The following is a 17,387-nucleotide window of genomic DNA, read 5'->3' on the forward strand; positions in this document are numbered from 1 at the left end:
CCAGAAACTCACGGGATTTACAGACAGTAAAAGAGATCAGAAATCTACCCATCCCAGAACCAGAATATATCCAGAAGTCAGCAATTTATATGACGAGGCATCTGGAAAGCACTGCAAGTAAAGAATAGCTAGGTTAACCGCTAACCTTAGAGAACAATAAACTAGGCAGACACATAAGGAGAGCTGCTTCCAAATACTTTAGCAACTAGTTACATAGGGTGAAAAAGGAAGAGACAGGAAGAGATTTGTTCATGTGTCTAAAGAGGTCATTTCTGAGAGAAAGCCTTGCAAAGTATATAGAAGATTTTTAGCTCAAATAACCAACACTAAGAGTAAGAAATTTCTAACAAAAGTAACAAATTTCCCATTACTCACACTGTTTAAACAGGGATTCCATCGCCACTTACTATGGAAAGTGTAGATACAATTCCACAGACGCAAGGATGACTACAATAAACAAGAGAACAGGACCATAAGCAGTTCTTACCTGAACGTACTGAGTTATAGGATTCAGCGTGATTAGGGGCTGCAGGCAAGTTTCAGTGTTTGGATTCCTCCAGATGTTCTGAAACTGTGGTGGAGGAGGAGGATTTAATACCAAAGGACGTGGCTGCACAAGACGAGCGCCTTTTTGAAAAGCAAGAAGAAAAAAGCCTATTTTTAGTTATTTGAAAAGCTACCCGGGTCAAAAAAGAACAATTTCTTTTCCTACTCACAGAACTTTTGTTTCCTGATTGCAGGGCCCAGCTTCAGCTTTTTACCCTGGAGATGTATCTGTGACTGAAAAGAGAACAGTAACAAAACTAGAATCCATTTTCAAGTCTTAGCTTCCAAGACTTGGGTAAACACCTAAAGCTTTCTAAGGTTCCTATCATCATAGACGATCAGTGACAACTACGCACCAAATTAAATTTTGTCATCATGAAGCCACCTTATTTACCCTTGCCACTCTAATCAGTGTCAAGAGGCATCAAGGGAAAGTTCATCAAAAACTTTTCATCACCCTGTCTCCAACCTTTCCTGTCTGTAGTTCATGAACCTAGGTGTCCACTCAAAAATAAACATGATCTATCAAGTTATGGGAGGTTACTCTGAGTTTGGATTTTGAACAGGAAGTCTAACTTTCTCCAAATTTTACACAAGTCTGAGTATATCACTAACACTAAACGTCGTATCAGTAAGATAAATAAGAGACTTTTCCATTGAATTACTTACCTCTACTATCTTCTGGACATCCACGTCATCAACAAATGAAACAAATCCATAGCTATAAAGGCAGACAAATGAAGCATAAAATCACCATCATACAGTACATGGTTCAGAACTTCTACTATTCTATATACAGACGTGATCATGACCAAAGATGAATAATATACCATGATAAGTATTTGCTAACATGCACATGACAGATCCTCTACAAATACTACTTTTTCTTAAGTAGAACTATGTCAAAATGTGCTAGGATTAGGGTACTGTGAAAACTTCATTGATTAACAAAGAATTCACATCTGTGAACCTGAATTTAACTTACTATCTAAGACAAGGTGGTTAAAATTAAAGATGCTGTGCAGTGTATGAAGAAAACAACTATTTGAGAAAACTGATTAACTCATCTGTATGAAATAAAAATTGCAGACATTTCAAAGCAAACATTAGAAAAATGATTAAATAAAAGAACTGGTAATAACCTTTTATCCCCTACGTGAAAGAAATTAACACCGCAAACAGTTTCATTTATGCAAGGGTCAGAATATCAGTTTTGAAGTCTTGTCTCATACCTATAGAACAGGGGACTAGAGTTCAGATATTTTTGATAAAATTACTCACCCTTTGGACACACCACTTCGATTTGTGATTATCTTCACTTCTTTCACTGAACCGTATCTACCAAAGCAGCTTCTGATCTCAGTTTCATCCGTCTATGGAACAGAATTGAACGTCAGAGTAAAAATTCAGCATCCAAAAATTTCAACTTTACTACAATTTTACTACCATGAGGGAGAAATTTCTTCCCCATTTATCCCCAAATGACCAGTAGCTCTTCGTCAAAGATATTTTTAGTACCTATGGTTCAAACCTGAAAGCAATTCTAAACCTCCATGAAGTACAAAAACACATTAAGTTTGTAACAGGGCCCAAATCCCATTGTTCATGATGTACTTTAAGGTAACAATGAGGTATGAATACAATACCCTATCATCAATTCCACCAACGAAAACAGTGTTTGGCATGATTTTGCCTTCTGGTAAAACCCAGCCTTGGCTAGCCGCAGCTGATGAAGACTGGGTGCTGGCCTCTCTGCAGATGGTTGAGTTGGGAGTCTCAGGATTTGCAGCAGACTGTAATTTGGAAAGTAGACATCATAATTACGTATGCAGGCAAAACCCATACACAATGTGAAATATCATTTTTGTATTTTAAGTATAATATATTTTATATAAGTTATTTTCATTGTAAATTAGTCACCAGTGCAGCTCAGTGCAGGCTCAGGATTTAAACTAATCAGAGGACATCAGCATGGAATTTTAACCAAAGGATATACTACTTTCTTAAACCTAGTGTCGCTCATCACCGTGTCTTGTATAATGCTGTGGAAGAATACTCATTCAGTATTTGTGAAAATACTCTGTGAAGTAGTTAAAAAAGACACCCAAAACTAGAAAGTTTAGATTCGTAAAAATTAAAGTTTTAAAATCATCCTGTTCTACATTCATAAGCAACTTTTCACTTTACTGAGTAGACTAAAGATAAACCTTAAAAAAAAAAAAAAGCCGCACCAAAAACAAAATAAACCTCAATGTTTTAAACCAATTTCTTATAATCTTCTTCCCTAACGCTAGGGTGTTCAAAGCATCTTCTGAAATAACATTTTTCTTCCTGAGTAACACGAAATCAGTCCAACTGATAATTCTAATTTTCACAGTAGCCTGATAGATATAAATGAGTGAATTCATTTTGTACGTATAAAGTGGTAAAAGTGGAAAAGTGGTATGCCAATGTAAGTTAGTGTCCTGTTATTTGAATTTATTTTCAGCAGATTTGTTTTCAAGTTTCTTTTTTGGCTCCACTATTTAGCTGACTTATTTTGAAAAAAGTTTAATTAAGAACTAATCGAAACATCAGGAAACTATGACACATCATTAATTTAAAAATCACTGGTGAAGTGCTGTTGACTCTGAAAGCACAAAAAGCTGCCTAAGAGAAAGCTATTACACATACAGCTGTCTGAAAGAAAACAAAAGACGAAAGAAACTGTGTATCTTTTTGAACAACACAATAATGTTATAGTAGTAAGAAAGGAGTTCCTACTTTGTTAATTAGATGCTAGAAGTTACTGATTCTACACAGCTTTACTATACATGAAATCTAAATTGTGAAATCAACTGAAGCCGAGGTTACTGCACTTCTCTTTTCTTTCCTGCCTGTACTTACTATTTTGGGTTTGTAACTAATGCCTAATGCTTTCCTTTAACAGCTTTATTTCATGACAGTGTTGTGGAAGAAAAATTTAAAACACTATTTTTAAGTTTTTCCTTTCTAAAAATGTCTTCCATTATTGTTTTTTCCAAATGACATTAAGCTGCATTATCTTGAACTATTAGGAACCTGATTAGATTTCCCTTCCCTATACACAATTCACCAATTCCTTCTCAGTTCATTCAGAAATCCCAAACAGAATAAAACAAAAGAAATTCTGAAATTCTTGTAGTTCTTCTCTTTTTCAATTCCCCCTTGATTTGTGGATGAACTTTGGCTATGTTTTTCTTTGATAAACAAGCTACATTACAGTATTGTCTCTGCACCATAGTGTTTGGATGTATTTTAATTTAGAAATCTAACATCTGGCAGAAACCTGTATCAGATTATGAGAGGTTATGGAAATGCACTGATTCTCAACTGGGCAAGATTTTTGAGCCCCAGGGGCATTTAGCGACGTTTAGAGATTGGCTGTCACAACTAAGATGTATTCCTGGAATCTGATGGGCTGAAGCCCAGCCATGCTACTGCACATCCTACAATGCAAAGACAGCCTCCTACAATAAAGAATTATTTGGTGCCAAATTTGCAAAGGGTCTGGTTAAGAAACCTTGTGACAGTGACACAAGAATTGAAGAGGAAAATTCTTGTTTGGGAAGAACCTGATTTCCATTGCTCACAAAAGTGAATCTTTTCATGACCTCAGTTTCAGTTTCCTTGCTTCAAAACAAATGGCTGGAAAAGATCTCTGGTGTCTCTTCTGATTCTCATACTCATTTGGATACCCGAAACAACCGTAGTTTGGTAAAGAAGAAAAAAAAGGCATTTGGTTTTATAAGAAGTTTGACTTTAGCTTGGATCTTATAAACTGGCTGCCTGCTTAACTGGAATCGTACATATAAAATTCACCGAATCTCTTTAATAGAGTCATCATATTTTAAATTAAGGAAGTAATGATCATGTCCTAGTCCTCGGCCAGCAGGTGGCGATCAAAGCAAACAAAGTAAGCAATGTACTTCATTTTTTGAAATGTACTTCATTTTTTGAAATGTACTTCATTTTTGCCATGGCTCGATTAGCAGGGATTGTTCAATTCCCACTGTGTGTGTATTTATACATAATTATATAATGTATATATAAAAATCCACAATCAACAGACAACCTTTGGTTACTTCTAAACTATGGCCAAAAATATAAATCAATGCTTAGGATAAGAAAAGTTTAAGTTTAAAGAAAGTACCAACGTAACCGTCAATGGCATCCTGCAAACAAACTGCATTAAAGAAGTAATTTTCTTAATCATATCTTCAAGCGAGTTGTTGAATTTTGAAATTAGAAATGTTGGAATAGTAAACAGGAGTGAGCTTCAAGACCATCATATACACAACTCTCATTGCCACATAGAGCAAATACATTCCTTGTTACATGTGGACAACCAAGTGACGACGACAGCTAAAAGCTGCAAAAAAATTATCGTTATTTAAACTCCTGGGAGGTCAGCTCCTTTGCCAGTATTATCTAATTCAATTACTGTGTCAACATGTAAGCAAACTGGTATTTATATAAACTGACCAGGAAAAAGCCTATCATTTGTAGTCAGCAAAGTTACATTGGCAGCAAAAGAGGAGGAGCAAATAAAGAGAGTGATAAAATTTAGAAAATATGACGTGAAAATCAGAATGAAAACTTTAGTACATCAAAGCGCAGATTCTCGGGGAGTGGTGCGTGGGGAGGATGAAATTCAAGCAATAAACAAACCTGGCAAAACAAAGCAAGAAAACACAAGAAAGCAAAAGTATATATGAGACCTGAAAAATGGGTTGTGGCCACAGATAATAAAAGAATGCTATGCCGAAACTCTGTTTTCAAAGAGGAAGAAAGTATTTCTCAAAGCATTTTACAAAGCTAAAAGCATATAAGCAACAAAGCCTCACCCAGATGATCCATCCCTGCCCTCAACACAAATGGGAAATTCCAGCAGTATATAAAGAGTCTAAGTTTATATTGGGAATGCAAGAATACTCAATTTGCAGGACACATTACTTTAATTCATCACTGAAAATCATTTGACAAAATACAGCACTCATTTTTAAATTTTTTTAAAGCCCAAGTAAAATAGAGATAGAGGAATCTTCTTTTCGATCAATCTCATTCTACCCTATCATCAAGCTTACAAGTGAACTAGTTGAGTCAACTGAACTGAAAATAGGAATAAGGTAAGGGCACCAGGGCACCTCCTTATTACTCCTATATATTTTTTCCACTATGTATGACAAAAGTGAATACCAATACAAAGTCTTCTATGAATCAGTAAGAAAAATAAAATTAAAAACCTAATTTAAAAAGCTAAAGATCAATGATCAACTTCAATGATGATTTTAAAAAGTGGGCATCAACACAATGTAATATTTTCCAGCTATTAGGCTGACAATTTAAAAAATACTAGTAACTTTCACTGGAATGGGTGTGGAAAAGAGAGCGCTCTACACACCGTCAATGAGAAAATACCAATACGTGATTTACCAAGAGTACTGTGGAAAAGGTGCATCATGATTTGATAAGCGGGGATACTCACCAGTATACTAAAAAGGAGAATTAGTTATAAAATTGTTATAAAAGGGGCAAAGTGCTTTCACCTAGCTATTTCACTGATAGCAATTCATCTCAAGAAATTAATAGCAGAAGCGTGCCAAGATATTTACACAAAGATATTCATGGCATCGCTTTTTTTAAGACTGAGTCTCTCTTTGCTGCCTAGGCTGGAGTGCAGTGGCACAATCTCAGCTCACAGCAACCTGCGTCCCAGGATCAAGTGATTCTGCTGCCTCAGCCTCCCGAGTAGTTGGGATTACAAGTGTGCGCCACCACGCCTGGCTAATTTTTTTGTGTTTTTAGTAGAGACAGGAAACAAAAATCATTCAAATATTCCTTCACATTTTTAAAAATACATGAGATAACACAATATTGAAGTACATACGCTGGCTCCTTTAATTTGTTATTATAATAAAAGAAACGGAACAGAAAAAAGAATTACTTTAGGTTTCTAATCTCTGACGTTCTTGTTGTTAACTCTATTATGTAAAACCTCAACTTTTTCCCAATTTTCTGGGGTTGGTATTGTGGAAATCTCAAGGATATTAGTTCTTGGAATTTATTACCACAGATATGATTATGGGTCATATATACAGTCATATCTATGAAAAGAGACGCAGAGGACTATTATTGTGAAGCAGCCAGCTAAAATACAAATATAATTCAAATTCTGTGCTCTAAAAGGTGGGTAGTAGTTTTATTTCACTCTGTCTTTCTAAAAATTTGATAAAAGTCAGTCTGGATGTTTCAGCTATTTGATGGCAAAGATGAAAAAAAACCATGCTACAATATAGAAGGGGACACCAAGTCTCAAAAAACTGTTCTACAGTGAAGTTTTTGCTACGTACATTCCTGTCAAAATATTATGCAATTACTTCTAAATAATACGGAGGCCTTCATTCTAGACTAATTCTAAATGTTGTCTTAAATTTTAGGTACATTTCACTACTTTAAAATGGCAAACTATTCAAGCAATTTGTATAACAAAGGGCTCAATAATATCTAAAGTAAATCATTTTACTCCCTCTTAAATTACCTGACAATTATATACAAGCAAATGACATCCAGTGATGACGTGAACTGCTGAATTTGGATAAGTAGGATATGCCTATAAATAAAGTTTACAGCAAGAATGTATGAATACGGTAAAACATTTTGTTAATTAGAAATACTATTCCCAATATAAAAAACTATGAAAAAGTTTTAAAACATTACTTTTCTATATACAGCACCGCAGATTCTAAATGAGTGACTGATTTTATGAAGAAAGAAATATTCTGTCAAGTGAGGCCCTTTGGCTGGGGAGGAGGAACAGACTAATGAAAAAAGAAGTGACTATTTCACCAGACAAGTTGACCTTATTTATACTGTGTACTTATGCCCACCCAGAAGTTATTTCTTATTCTGGTGATAAGGCTCTATTAAGACAGACTTCAATGTAAGTTAAATTAATGCATTTGCTTTCTTTCTTTCTTAAAATACTTCCAAAGGGTTTTGTATTTGACAAGACCACAGGGTAATATGAAGTTCTCCTATAAATGTTACAGCTTTTTCTGTACTTCATTTCAAAAAACTAAGGGCGGTATATAATCCGCAACTGGAAAAGAGACAGTATAATGTCTTCTACGATTCAATAAATACTTAGTGATTGAAAACATATACATAGCATCACACATGAATACACCCAGATTACGTAATGGCTCACAGTAAATGTGAGAAACAGGGCTTTTTTTCTAGCCATCGTTCACAGGACGAAAAAGAAGCAGAGGTATACCCTACCCGTTTCAAGTACATGGAAAATGTCAACAAACGAGAGACACTGAAGAACTATTTCACCACTATTTTCTTACTTTATTTTCCATCAAAGAAAATGTCTTTTAAACTAAGACATAAATAAAACAAACTAAAAAGAAAATAAACGTTAGTTATCACCAGTAAGTGACAGAGTATGTCAAATCCTACTTTAAATATCAAGGTAACCAGGATCAGAGAAATTACATGCCAGACACTCACGGGATTTATAAATATAGTAAAACACATCAGAAATCTCCCCATTCCAGAACCAGAATATACCCAGAAGTCAGCAATCTATATGAGGAGGCATCTGGAAAACACTGCAAGTAAAGAATAGCTGGATGAATTGCTAACCTTAGAGAAGAATAAACTACGCAGACACATGAAGACAGCTGCTTTCAAATATTTTTGGAACTAGTTATTTGGCGGGAAAGCAGTTCGGGTGTTTTAGAGGTAGTATTCTTTTTTCTTCCTATTCTTATTTAAGAGTAATTAATAGCAAAACATTTCTGTTTCTCTTGAACACATTTTTTTTTTTTTTTTACGGAGGGTAAGGCCAGAGGCAGATTCCAGGCAGATACACGCTCATTCTAAGGCCACATTAATATTACCTTTCATGGACTGTATAGTCAATCAAAAAGTAACTGAATTCTTATCATTATGTGGACCAGCCATTGCTTAAGCATGCAAAAACCTGGGAGAGAAAAAGGCACTGTTGCTCCCATAGGAGTTTAAAATTGGGTTAAAAAGAAAGTAACAAAATGTGCCACATTAATACAAAGAACGATTTAAAAAAACTACAGGCACGTATGAAATAGAAAAAAATCAAGAAAGAACAGGGAGTGTACGTTTGGCGCATTCACTTTACCTGAGGTACAGCATAACTCCTTTGCTCCCCAACAGGCCGCTGTGGTGGCATCTTGGGGGGGAAAAAAAAAAAAAAAGGAAACCAAAATTATTCAAATATTACTACACATTTTCAAAAACACGTGAGACAGACAACATCGAAGTACTTCTCATGCTGGCTCCTTGGTTAATAGAACAAAAGAAACAGAATAGAAAAAATAAGTACTTTAGGTTTCTAATCCCTCAACTTCTTGTTCTTCCTTCTACATAGAAAATCTCACCTTTTTCCCAATTTTCTGCAAATTGCATTGTGAAACTCTCAAAGATACTAATTCTTTGAATTTGGTACCACACATATGATTATCGGTCACAGATATAGTTGTATCATTGAAAAGAGACCCAGAGAACTACTATCATGAAGCAGCAAGCTAAAATAAGAACACAATTGGAATTCTGTGCTCTAAGAATTGGGTAAAGCTTTTACTTCACTCTGTATCTCTAAATTCATGAAAGACAGTCTGCATGTTTCAGCTCTTTGACGGCAAACATAACAAAATACATGCTAAAACAAAGATGGGAACACCAAATCTCAGAAATTGTTCTACAGAAAAGTTATTGCCAAGTACCCTCCTGTCAAAATATTATTTCATCACTTCTAAATACTACAGAGGCCTTCATTACGCTAATTCTAAGCGTTTTCTAAAATTTCAGGTACACTTCACTAGTTTAAAATGACAACCTATTCAGGCAATTTGTATAAACAAGTAGAAGGCCTCAATGGTAGCTGAAAGTAAATCATTTTACTCCCTGTTCAATTAACTGATTATTATATAAAGGCAACTGATATCGAGTGATGACCTGACCTGGTGAATTTGGGTAAGTAGAATAAGCCTGAAAATAAAGTTTACAGAAAGAATGGATTAATACGGTAAAACACTGTTATTTTAATTAGAAGGAAGTATCATTCCCAACGTGACAAAAATAGGAAGAACATTGAAATAGTAATTGTTTCTCTACCTACAGCAATGCAGATTTCTAAATGAATGACAGACATTATGAAGAAACAAATATTCTCTGTCAAGTGCTACCCTTTGGGTGGGGAAGGGGAAGAGACAAATGACAAAAGAAGTGCCTATTGCACCAGCCAAAGTTTACCTTATTCACACTGTCTACCTATGCCCACCCAGAAGTAATTTCTGACACTGGTGATAAGGCTCTATTAAGACAGATTTCAACGTAAGTTAAATTAATATATTTGCTATTTCTTTGGCAAAATACTTCCAGACTGTTTTGTATTTGACAATATTATAAGGTAATACTGTAGTTCTTCGACAGATGTTACGGCTTTCTCGGTACTTCATTTACACAAATTAAGGGCAGTATATAAGCCACAAATGGAAAAGAGACAGTATAATGTCTTCGACATTTCAATGAATACTTACTAATTAAAAACATACAGGTAGCAGCATTCATGAATACACCCATATTCAGTAATGGCTCACCGTAAATGCCAGAAACAAGCAGGGCTTTTATTCTAGCCATTGCTCAGAGAAGGAAAAAGAAGAGGAGGTGTACCCTACACGTTTCAAGGACATGGAAAATGTCAACAAATGAGAGACACTGAAGAACTATTTCACTACTATTTTGTTACTTTATATTCCATCAAACAAAAGGTCTTTTAAACACACACAGAAATGAAAGGAACGAAGAACAAAATAAACGTTATTTATCACCAGTAAGTGACAGAGGATGTCAAATCCTACTTTAAATATCAAAGCAACCAGCATCAGAGAAATGACATGCCAGAAACTCACGGGATTTATAGACAGAGTAAAAGAGATCAGAAATCTACCCATCTCAGAACCAGAATATATCCAGAAGTCAGCAATTTATATGAAGAGGCATCTGGAAAGCATTGCAAGTAAAGAAGAGCTACAGAAATCTACCCATCCAAGAACCAGAATATATCCAGAAGTCAGCAATTTATACGAGGAGGCATCTGGAAATCATTGCAAGCAAAGAACAGCTAGGTTAACCGCTAACCTTAGAGAACAATAAGCTAGGCAGACACATAAGGAGAGCGGCTTACAAATACTTTAGGAACTAGTTATATGGGGTGAAAAAGGAAGAGATAGGAAGAGATTTGTTCATATGTCTACAGAGATCATTTCTGAGAGAAAGTCTTACAAAGTATATAGAAGATTTTTAGCTCAAATAACCAACACTAAGAGTAAGAAATTTCTAACAAAAGTAACAAATTTCCCATTACTCACACTGTTCAAACAGGGATTCCATTGCCACTTACTATGGAAAGTGTAGATACAATTCCACAGACGCAAGGATGACTACAATAAACAAGAGAACAGGAACATAAGCAGTTCTTACCTGAACGTACTGAGTTACAGAATTCAGCGTGATTAGGGGCTGCAGGCAAGTTTCAGTGTTTGGATTCCTCCAGACGTTCTGAAACTGTGGTGGAGGAGGAGGACTAACTACCAAAGGACATGGCTGCACATGATGAGCACCTTTTTGAAAAGCAAGAAGAAAAAAGCCTACTTTTAGTTATTTAAAAAGCTACACGGGTCAAAAAAGAACAATTTCTTTTCCTACTCACAGAACTTTTGTTTCCTGATTGCAGGGCCCAGCTTCAGCTTTTTACCCTGGAGATGTATCTGTGACTGAAAAGAGAACAGTAACAAAACTAGAATCCATTTTCAAGTCTTAGCTTCCAAGACTTGGGTAAACACCTAAAGTCTTCTAAAGTGCCTATCATCATAGACGATCAGTGACAACTACGCACCAAATTAAAATTTGTCATCATGAAGCTACCTTACTTACCCTTGCCACTCTAATCAGTGTCAAGAGGCATCAAGGGAAAGTTGATCAAAAACTTTTCATCACCCTGTCTCCAACCTTTCCTGTCTGTAGTTCGTGAACCTAGGTGTCCATTCAGAAATAAACAGGATCTATCAAGTTATGGGAGGTGACTCTAAGTTTGGATTTTGAACAGGAAGTCTAACTTGCTCCAAATTTTACACAAGTCTGAGTATATCTCTAACACTAAACATCGTAGCAGTAAGATAAGAAAGAGATTTTTCTATTACTTACCTCTACTATCTTCTGGACATCCACATCATCAACAAATGAAACAAATCCATAGCTATAAAGGCAGACAAATGAAGCATGAAATCACCATCATACAGTACATGGTTCAGAACTTCTACTATTCTATATACAGAAGTGATCATGACCAAAGACGAATAATATACCATGATAAGTATGGGCTAACATGCACATGACAGATCCTCTACAAACACTACTTTTTCTTAAGCAGAACTATGTCAAAATGTGCTAGGATTAGGGCAGTGTGAAAACTTCATTGATTAACAAAGAATTCACATCTGTGAACCTGAATTTAACTTACTATCTAAGACAAGGTGGTTAAAATTAAAGATGCGGTGCAGTCTATGAAGAAAACAATTATTTGAGAAAACTGATTAACTCATCTGTATGAAATAAAAATTGCAGACATTTCAAAACAAACATTAGAAAAATGATTAAATAAAAGAACTGGTAATAATCTTTTATCCCCTACGTGAAAGAAATTAACACCGCAAACAATTTCATTTATACAAGGGTCAGAATATCAGTTTTGAAGTCTTGTCTCATACCTATAGAACAGGGGACTAGAGTTCAGATATTTTTGATAAAATTACTCACCCTTTGGACACACCACTTCGATTCGTGATTATCTTCACTTCTTTCACTGAACCGTATCTACCAAAGCAGCTTCTGATCTCAGTTTCATCCGTCTATGGAACAGAATTGAACGTCAGAGTAAAAATTCAGCATTCAAAAATTTCAATTTTACTACAATTTTACTACCATGAGGGGGAAAATTTCTTCCCCATTTATCCCCAAAATGACCAGTAGCTCTTTGTCAAAGATATTTTTAGTACCTATGGGTCAAACCTAAAAGCAATTCTAAACCTCCATGAAGTACAAAAACACATTAAGTTTGTAACAGGGCCCAAATCCCATTGTTCATAATGTATTTTAAGGTAAAAATGAGGTATGAATACAATACCCTATCATCAATTCCACCAACAAAAACAGTGTTTGGCATGATTTTGCCTTCTGGTAAAACCCAGCCTTGGCTAGCCGCAGCTGATGAAGACTGGGTGCTGGCCTCTCTGCAGATGGTTGAGTTGGGAGTCTCAGGATTTGCAGCAGACTGTAATTTGGAAAGTAGACATCATAATTACATATGCAGGCAAAACCCATACACAATGTGAAATATCATTTTTGTATTTTAAGTATATTTTATATAAATTACTTTCATTGTAAATTAGTCACCAGTGCAGCTCAGTTCAGGCTCAGGATTTAAACTAATCAGAGGACATCAGCATGGAATTTTAACCAAAGGATATAGTACTTTCTTAAACCTACTGCCGCTCATCACCGAGTCTTGTATAATGCTGTGGAAGAATACTCATTTAGTATTTGTGAAAATACTCTGTGAAGTAGTTAAAAAAGACACCCAAAACTAGAAAGTTTAGACTGGTAAAAATTAAAGTTATTAAAATCATCCTGAGTTGAAAATTTAGGGGAGGAGCCAAGATGGCCGAATAGGAATAGCTCCGGTCTACAGCTCCCAGCGTGAGCGATGCAGAAGACGGGTGATTTCTGCATTTCCACCTGACGTACTGGGTTCATCTCACTAGGGAGGGCCAGACAGTGGGCGCAGGTCAGTGGGTGCGCGCGCTGTGCGCGAGCTGAAGAAGGGCGAGGCACTGCCTCACTCGGGAAGCGCAACGGGTCATGGAGTTCCCTTTCGTAGTCAAAGAAAGGGGTGACAGACGGCACCTGGAAAATTGGGTCACTCCCACCCGAATACTGCGCTTTTCCGGCGGGCTTAAAAAACGGCGCACCAGGAGATTATACCCCGCACCTGGCTCAGAGGGTCCTACGCCCACGGAGTCTCGCTGATTGCTAGCACAGCAGTCTGAGATCAAACTGCAAGGCGGCAGCGAGGCTGGGGGAGGGGCGCCCACCATTGCCCAGGCTTGCTTAGGTAAACACAGCAGCTGGGAAGCTCGAACTGGGTGGAGCCCACCACAGCTCAAGGAGGCCTGCCTGCCTCTGTAGGCTCCACCTCTGGGGGCAGGGCACAGACAAACAAAAAGACAGCAGTAACTTCTGCAGACCTAAATGTCCCTGTCTGACAGCTCTGAAGAGAGCAGTGGTTCTCCCAGCATGCAGCTGGAGATCTGAGAACGGGCAGACTGCCTCCTCAAGTGGGTCCCTGACCCCTGACCCCCGGTCAGCCTAACTGGGAGGCACCCCCCAGCAGGGGCAGACTGACACCTCACACGGCCGGGTACTCCAACAGACCTGCAGCTGAGGGTCCTGCCTGTTAGAAGGAAAACTAACAAACAGAAAGGACATCCACACCAAAAACCCATCTGTACATCACCATCATCAAAGACCAAAAGTAGACAAAACCATAAAGATGGGGAAAAAACAGAGCAGAAAAACTGGAAACTCTAAAAAGCAGAGGGCCTCTCCTCCTCCTCCAAAGGAACGCAGTTGCTCACCAGCAACGGAACAAAGCTGGACGGAGAATGACTTTGACGAGCTGAGAGAAGGCGGCTTCAGACGATCAAATTACTCTGAGCTACGGGAGGATATTCAAACCAAAGGCAAAGAAGCTGAAGCCTTTGAAAAAAATTTAGAAGAATGTATAACTGGAATAACCAATACAGAGAAGTGCTTAAAGGAGCTGATGGAGCTGAAAACCAAGGCTCGAGAACTACGTGAAGAATGCAGAAGCCTCAGGAGCCGATGCGATCAAATGGAAGAAAGGGTATCAGCGATGGAAGATGAAGTGAATGAAATGAAGCGAGAAGGGAAGTTTAGAGAAAAAAGAATAAACAGAAACGAGCAAAGCCTCCAAGAAATATGGGACTATGTGAAAAGACCAAATCTACGTCTGATTGGTGTACCTGAAAGTGATGGGGAGAATGGAACCAAGTTGGAAAACACTCTGCAGGATATTATCCAGGAGAACTTCCCCAATCTAGCAAGGCAGGCCAACATTCAGATTCAGGAAATACAGAGAACGCCACAAAGATACTCCTCGAGAAGAGCAACTAACTCCAAGACACATAATTGTCAGATTCACCAAAGTTGAAATGAAGGAAAAAATGTTAAGGGCAGCCAGAGAGAAAGGTCGGGTTACTCTCAAAGGGAGGCCCATGAGACTAACAGCGGATCTCTCGGCAGAAACTCTACAAGCCAGAAGAGAGTGGGGGCCAATATTCAACATTCTTAAAGAAAAGAATTTTCAGCCTGAATTTCATATCCAGCCAAACTAAGCTTCCTAAGTGAAGGAGAAATAAAATACTTTACAGACAAGTAACTGCTGAGAGATTTTGTCACCACCAGGCCTGCCCTAAAAGAGCTCCTGAAGGAAGTGCGAAACGTGGAAAGGAACAACCGGTACCAGCCGCTGCAAAATCATGCCAAAATGTAAAGACCATCGAGACTAAGAAGAGACTGCATCAACTAACGAGCAAAATAACCAGCTAACATCATAATGACAGGATCAAATTCACACATAACAATATTAACTTTAAATGTAAATGGACGAAATGCTCCAATTAAAAGACACAAGACTGGCAAATTGGATAAAGAGTCAAGACCCATCAGTGTGCTGTATTCAGGAAACCCATCTCACGTGCAGAGACACACACAGGCTCAAAATAAAAGGATGGAGGAAGATCTACCAAGCAAATGGAAAACAAAAAAAGGCAGGGGTTGCAATCCTAGTCTCTGATAAAACAGACTTTAAACCGACAAAGATCAAAAGAGACAACGAAGGCTATTACGTAATGGTAAAGGGATCAATTCAACAAGAAGAGCTAACTATCCTAAATATATATGCACCCAATACAGGAGCACCCAGATTCATAAAGCAAGTCCTGAGTGACCTACAAAGAGACTTAGACTCCCACACATTAAAAATGGGAGACTTTAACACCCCACTGTCAACATTAGACACATCAACGAGACAGAAAGTCAACAAGGATACCCAGGAATTGAACTCAGCTCTGCACCAAGCGGACCTAATAGACATCTACAGAACTCTCCACCCCAAATCAACAGAATATACCTTTTTTTCAGCACCACACCACACCTATTCCAAAATTGACCACATACTTGGAAGTAAAGCTCTCCTCAGTAAATGTAAAAGAACAGAAATTATAACAAACTATCTCTCAGATCACAGTGCAATCAAGCTAGAACTCAGGATTAAGAATCTCACTCAAAACCACTCAACTACATGGAAACTGAACAACCTGCTCCTGAATGACTACTGGGTACATAACAAAATGAAGGCAGAAATAAAGATGTTCTTTGAAACCAACGAGAACCAAGACACAACATACCAGAATCTCTGGGATGCATTCAAAGCAGTGTGTAGAGGCAAATTTATAGCACTAAATGCCCCCAAAAGAAAGCAGGAAAGATCCAAAATTGACACCCTAACATCACAATTAAAAGAACTAGAAAAGCAAGAGCAAACACATTCAAAGGCTAGCAGAAGGCAAGAAATAACTAAAATCAGAGCAGAACTGAAGGAAATAGAGACACAAAAAAACCCTTCAAAAAATTAATGAATCCAGGAGCTGGTTTTTTGAAAGGATCAACAAAATTGACAGAGAAGAATCAGATAGATGCAATAAAAAAATGATAAAGGGGATATCACCACCGATCCCACAGAAATACAAAAGGAATTTGTATTTCAATTCCTAGAAATTTCAAAAGAAATTTGAAAGGATCAACAAAATCGACAGAGAAGAATCAAATAGATGCAATAAAAAATGATAAAGGGGGTATCACCACTGATCCCACAGAAATACAAACTACCATCAGAGAATACTACAAACACCTCTACACAAATAAACTAGAAAATCTAGAAGAAATGGATAAATTCCTCGACACATACACTGTCCCAAGACTAAACCAGGAAGAAGTTGAATCTCTGAATAGACCAATAACAGGATCTGAAATTGTGGCAATAATCAATACCTTACCAACCAAAAAGAGTCCAGGACCAGATGGATTCACAGCCAAATTCTACCGGAGGTACAAGGAGGAACTGGTACCATTCCTTCTGAAACTATTCCAACCAACAGAAAAAGAGGGAATCCTCCCTAACTCATTTTATGAGGCCAGCATCATCCTGATACCAAAGCCGGGCCGAGACACAACCAAAAAAGAGAATTTTACACCAATATCCTTGATGAACATTGATGCAAAAATCCTCAATAAAATACTGGCAAACCGAATCCAGCAGCACATCAAAAAGCTTATCCACCATGATCAAGTGGGCTTCACCCCTGGGATGCAAGGCCGGTACAACATACGCAAATCAGTAACTGCAATCCAGCATATAAACAGAACCAAAGACAAAAACCACATGATTATCTCAATAGATGCAGAAAAGGCCTTTGACAAAATTCAACAACCCTTCATGCTAAAAACTCTCAATAAATTAGGTATTGATGGGACGTATCTCAAAATCATAAGAGCTATTTATGACAAACCCACAGCCAATATCATACTGAATGGGCAAAAACTGGAAGCATTCCCTTTGAAAACTGGCACAAGAC

At 37.4% G+C, this 17,387-nt stretch overlaps 1 pseudogene; it reads right to left on the minus strand.

Moving 5' to 3' along the window:
- LOC129053219 (deleted in azoospermia protein 1-like) overlaps positions 1 to 17,387 on the minus strand; it is a 47,819-nt pseudogene that overhangs the window by 11,521 nt on the left and 18,911 nt on the right.

The sequence above is a fragment of the Pongo abelii genome, chromosome Y, assembly GCF_028885655.2.
Source record: "Pongo abelii isolate AG06213 chromosome Y, NHGRI_mPonAbe1-v2.0_pri, whole genome shotgun sequence".
Taxonomy (NCBI): Eukaryota; Metazoa; Chordata; class Mammalia; order Primates; family Hominidae; genus Pongo; species Pongo abelii.